The following is a 6,413-nucleotide window of genomic DNA, read 5'->3' on the forward strand; positions in this document are numbered from 1 at the left end:
ACAAATGCACTGCTGAAAATCACCGAATTCTGCTCAAAACCCGTCTCCGTCTCACTGCACAATGCCCGAAACACTACGAAGGGGTTGATTTTCGCCCCCGAACTTCGACACATGGCAGAGGCAGAAATCCTCGAAGGTTTACGAGACGAAAAAGTCATACATGTCCGTAGACAGACGACTTTTAAGGACGGCGAACGACGAGATACGAACCTGCTGGTCTTGACATTTGAAACGAACCGACTGCCGACACACCTCATCGCAGGACACCTCCGATATGAGGTCAGAGTGTTCATTCCGAACCCACTGAGGTGTTTCAAATGCCAACGATTTGGTCATGGGACAAAGACCTGTCGACAGACTGCTCGTTGCATGAAGTGTGGAGAAGCCCCTCATGACGGAACGTGCACTTCAGCACGAAAATGTCTCAATTGTGCAAGTTCCGAACATGTGGCAAACTCCACACAGTGCCCAAAGTGGAAGACAGAAAAAGAGGTATGCAGCCTGGTTGCGAAGACCGGAGTGACGTACCAACAGGCACGGCGCACGATTGAGGGCCGTACCCCTGCCGGCAAGACCTACGCCCAGGTGGCAGCGACCAGATCGGTCTCGTGTGGCACACAGACGGACAATATACCGAGCCTCCCTGGTCTACAGCTTCTGGCACCGGCCTCAGGAACGTCAACGACTGGGACTTCAGCGCAGAAGCTCAACGGACAGGCGCAGGACCGAGGCGAGGCTGGACGAGCGGCCGACCGGAGGCCGGCGGACTCACGGTCTCAGGATAGCCGCCATCCACCACAGCTCGCCCCGGACAACCGCCCAGCTTCTTCGGCCGACGCACGACCGACAACAGCAGGTCAGAGCGCGGCCGCAGCCGCTGTTGCTACTGTCCAGACGCCGACCGGGTCACCACCGCGCTACGCGCCAGCTGGCAGCCGGTACCAGGATCCGGCTCGACAGACTGAGCCTGCCGAGCCTGTGGACTTGGGGAGATCTCGGCGCAGAACACGCAGCCGGCTACCTGCGTCTAAAGCTGGTGAGTCACGAGATGGTCAAACGCTGACAACAAAAGGCGCTGGCACCGGCCCTTCTAACTCGTCATCCCAATGTCAGTGATACTTCAATGGAACTGTCGAGGGCTGCCATCGAAATGGGGCGATATGAAACACTTCTTTAGTGTTCTAACCCCAATTCTAATAGCCCTTCAGGAAACGTGGCTATTACCAGACGATGCGAACAATTTCGATCTCAATAACTATTCACTGTATCGTCAGGATGACACCACCGGGGTACGCCGACATGGTGGTGTGGCTATGTATGTGTGTAATGACTTTGTACATTCACAGATCAACCTCAAAACTAAGCTCCAGGCCGTTGCCTGCACGATTCGATTGCACGGCCGGGACATTGACTTTTGTTCACTGTATGTTCCACCTGATACAGACAATGCGATGTTACATGTCAGCCTGCTGCGCCTAGTAGGACATTTTAAAAACCCATACGTTCTTCTCGGCGATTTTAACGCCCACAGCCAAGCATGGTCGCACGACCCAGTTCACGCCGATCGGCGAGGAAACATGATTGAAAACTTTATAGACAATCACAGACTTGTTCTGTTAAACACTGGTTCCAATACTCACTTTAATTTAGGACACAACACACAATCTGCCATAGACCTTTCGCTGTGTTCCGCCTCTTTAGGAAACCACTTTGACTGGGAAGTAGACAGTGACATTTATGACAGTGATCACTTCCCAATTAAACTGACGCCGACATTTTGTCCCCGTCAGGACAGCGTTTCGAATTTCATACCACGTTGGAATTTAGCAAGAGCCGACTGGGATAAATTCTACAACAAAGCTACAATCACACAAGAAGCATTCATATCCCCAGAGCAAGGAATTGACTTTATCACTAATACACTTTTAAATGCAGCATCAGAAGCCATTCCGCTCACCAAAAAACGACCAAAACGCATCCCGGTACCCTGGTGGAATCAGGAAGTAGCTCTGGCTATAGCTCGACGAAAGCGTGCTTTTAGGAGCTACTTACGCAACCCTGATGTAGCACACCAAATAGAACGTAACCGAGAGCGAGCCAAAACCAGGCGTATTATCCGAGAAGCAAAACGTCGTGCCTGGCACTCATTTTTACAGACATTTACATCGACGACACCGTTGAGTCAAATATGGGGATCGATTCGCCGCCTCTCTGGCAAGAAACGCCCCGCTCCCATCACACCCCTAATGCTAAATGGGGTTAAAATAAGTGAACCGCAAGCCATTGTTAATGCCATTGCCAACAGTATTTCTCACTGCAGCTCATCTAATAATTACCATAGAGATCTTATATACATAGAGATGACACGCCTATGTTAAAGCACTTGATTTCGTGGCGATTCAGTGGGTCTTTTTAAGCAAGGTTTTCTGGGGTGCCATGGCCCGTGACTTGCATTTTGTAAGGATTCGGTCAAGGAGATTGTGTTCACATTCGTTTATTTTTAAGTACAGCTTTTCTTTTTTGTCTAGCTGTGACGCTTTCGAGCGTTATTATTGAACTGAAATTAGTCATTTTTTAACCTTATGCTCGTATCAGGTACTACATGTATCATTAACCCTCGCCGGCCGACGGGGAGGGGGGGGGCGGGTGCCGCCCCCCATAGGGTTTTTCACTATAGCTCCGAACACGCCGGCGGTAGAGAGCTGAACCTTGGCATACCTGACCTTTGATCCAAGCCGCATCTTGTGACATCAACCGCATTTTCAGGTCAGGTCAGGTCACTGACCTGTGACGTCATAAGTGAACCTCTGCACAGTCCTCAGATGTCGCAACTTCGCAACGTCGTCAGTGCCAGAGGAACTTTCACAGGGACATGAAACTTACATGATGTAGTAGATATCCTCCAGAGGTCTCACAACTTGTTTATCTCGGATTTTCCCTAAAAATCACATGAGGACAGGTCATTCACGACTCATGTGACCTCACCATTGGGTACAAGTCAATGGGGAAAAATGAAAACTGCTATGTTAGCGCCGAGAACTATCTCAAACTGTCTCCAGCACATGGAAATGGAATCGTGATTTCTTGCACGCCTTGCAAGGTCCGATGCTTCACTTTTCCAATTTATAACGTCACTTGGGTCATTAGAGTTTTTCATCAATAACTCCCCATCGAATTGAGTTAGCGAGTCGGTAAAGCCACCAATGGACTCAGGAAGACCTGCCGATTCGAGTAATATGTAACGTGACCTCTTTAAACCAACTTCGTGATCTGAGGGGAGCTGACCTGACCTTGACCCGAGGTCAACACTTCAAGCTCATCTCACCCGAACAAAAAGTATACCATTCGACGCGCCTGAGCGGGGCGAACACGATGATGCCAAAATCGCGGCTCTCCGACCGTTTTTTGCGAAGATATGAAAAACTGAACCCTTGCCCTTGGTCACTTGACCTGACCTCAGAGGGCACCGGTTGACCTGAGACCTTAAAATCGGGTACCAGTCGCTGCGTCTCGTAACGGCGCACACGCTTGTTTTTTTTCCGCGACGCTCTAGCTTCATCAGGGGCGAAACGGCGAGGGAAATCGTACCAACCCCCCCCCCCCTCCCCCCTCGGCAGGCGCGTATGTAGAAAACCAATAGGTCCGGCGAGGGTTAATGTATCATTGAATGGGAACATGCAACATATGTATATTTGAGCTTGCACCGTGCTCAGAACGGTTCAGAACAGCCGTTTTCACGACGGTTGACCGAAAGCGCCAAACTTGACCAAATCTCAAGAAACCTCTGAAAGTGAAAATTCCATGAACCTGACCCAAATGACCTTAGACCTGTGACCTTTTTTGGGGGACCATGTCAGGGGGCCATAAAACATGCATTGCATCGCACAACCCTAGTAAAGTTGGTTCATGTGCTGACCCTTGGTGACCTGACTTGTGACCTGACTTGGTATTATCAGTGACCTCTAATAGCAACATATATATTAGACAATTGCTGATTTTCGACAAAATGCGTTTTACTCTATGTTATAGCGCATTCCCTAGAAGACCTGTGAACGGCAAAACATTTTATCTGTGACCTGACCTGTGACGTCATCGGTGACCCCGAGGTCAATGAAATTGGAGTTCCGTCGACAAATTTGACAGGGCTATCGAACATCGTTTGAATGTTACGGATCCGTCCAGTAGTTTCGGAGATACGAGGGGGGGGGCAAAAAACGCCCCCCCCCACCGCGCGGAAGGTGGCCGGGAGGTCCACCGCCTGCCGGGTTGCTGAGAGCCTGAATGAGAAAAAATGTTTTTAGGTGAGCTTTTAAGGAATTCAATAAAAACATAAAATGAATTCATGCTACAAATTTCATTGCTTACCTCAGGAATGAAATCAGCCTGGGAAGAACAGCAATATTTTTAACCAGTAAAACGGCTTTTGGGGCGACCAACGGAGCGAGCGAGAGGGTGGGCCTTGGACGTGCGAAATTGCAAGGGATACCTCCAACTAACTTGTGCACTGTACCCTACTAACCGGTCCCTAGCGATGTGCCAAATTTGAGCGCAATCGGCCTAGCCGTTCTCGAGATCTGGAAGCGGCACCCTGCACGTGCGCACGTGCAAAATGGGCCCCAACTGACTTTTGCACGGCACCCTACCCTACTAACTGGTCCCTAACCATGTACTAAATTTCAGCACAATCGGTTCAGCCGTTCTCGAGATCTGGAATCGACCCCTGCACGTGCGGACGTGCAGCAGCACCCCAACTGTGGCACATGGATATGCATTGCCTAGTGGGTGCCTCCCTACATACAGTGGCGGATCCAGGGGGGGGGGGGACAAAATGGACATTTGCCCCCCAAACGGCATAATTTTAACATTACATACGCCTATGGACGATGCATGGAAAGAATCGATAAATTGTTATGGTTTGCCCCCCCCCCCAAAAAAAAAACTCTGAGCTGGATCCGCCTCTGCCTACATACCAAGTTTCAGCGCAATCGGCCCAGTAGTTACCGAGATATTGCAATTGTGGTCAACCATATGCATCGAGAATAATCCAATACTTAGTAGAAGAAATGAAGCTACCCTACAAAAATCACCGCATGTAAATCGGTCAAGTGGTTGCTGAGATATAAGCCTCGCAAAAGCGTAACCACGGCCGGCCGGCCGCTCATACTAAGAAATTTCCGTTAATCTACGAAAGACTACGCTCGCTTCACTCGCTCCGTAATAATTTCTTCAGACTGACAATGCCTCAGCCATATTGGCACGCTACTGGCTGAAAATAAGTTGCTTAAAAAGACCCACTGAATCGCCACGATTTTAAGTGCATGTCATCTCTATGTATATAAGATCTCTATGATAATTACCGCCCCGGTTTCATAGATTTTGCTCAGACAAGATATCGTCTTGTCCCGTCAATCTTTGACTCTAATAACACTGAGGACTACAATTTGCCGTTTACGATGGCAGAATTGCTTAGTGCTATAGCCTCAACTAGCGACACCTCAGTTGGGCCTGATAAAGTGCATTATTCATTCTTCCGACATGTGCCAAGCACCACACTGTTTTTTCTTTTGGATACATTCAATGCTCTATGGTCCCAACATATCTTCCCTGAAGCCTGGAAGGAGGCATTCGTATTACCCATTCGAAAGGCAGGAAAGGACGGAAAGGATCCCAGTTATTACCGTCCTATCGCTCTAACAAGTTGCATGGGAAAGCTATTGGAACGGATGGTGGTGCAAAGACTGTCATGGCATTTAGAAAACAACAACCTGCTTTGCAATTACCAATGTGGCTTTCGCATAGGTCGTAGCACAATTGACCACATCGTAAGGCTTGAAACAGATATTCGAGCCAGTTTTGCACGCCATGGTCACACCGCTGCTGTGTTTTTGGATATCAGCCGCGCGTATGATATGGTCTTTAAGCCAGCACTCATAACCAAGCTCCATAATATTGGTATCCGAGGGCATCTGGCTCATTACCTCATCGGGTTCCTGTCAGGCGCCAGGACATTTCAAGCAAGGTGCCGATCCGTGTTATCTACTCCCCATCTGTTACAGAACGGGCTGCCTCAGGGCAGTTGTATCTCGCCAATTCTGTTCAATGTCATGATTGATGACCTTTTCCAAGATATCCCAACAGGACTGTCATTTTCGTTGTTTGCAGATGACAGCGCAATACAGGGGCGGAGCTTCCTATTCAGTTGGTGGGGCGGCTGCCCCACCAACTTGCCGTTTTGCCCCACCAATAAGCGCTTTGCCCCACCAACTTAAGCTGGCTTTTAGGATTTTGTTGCATAGCTAACCAATCTTTTTCGCATTGGGGAGCTTTGAAATGTCTGTCTGATGTCAAACATTATCACTGTAATCAAAAGAATCGAGTCAGTGTTGCACCTTATCTAGCTCAACAATTGGACA

This window comes from Amphibalanus amphitrite, unplaced genomic scaffold, assembly GCF_019059575.1.
Source record: "Amphibalanus amphitrite isolate SeventyFive unplaced genomic scaffold, NRLGWU_Aamphi_draft 000015F_arrow, whole genome shotgun sequence".
NCBI classification, from domain to species: domain Eukaryota; kingdom Metazoa; phylum Arthropoda; class Thecostraca; order Balanomorpha; family Balanidae; genus Amphibalanus; species Amphibalanus amphitrite.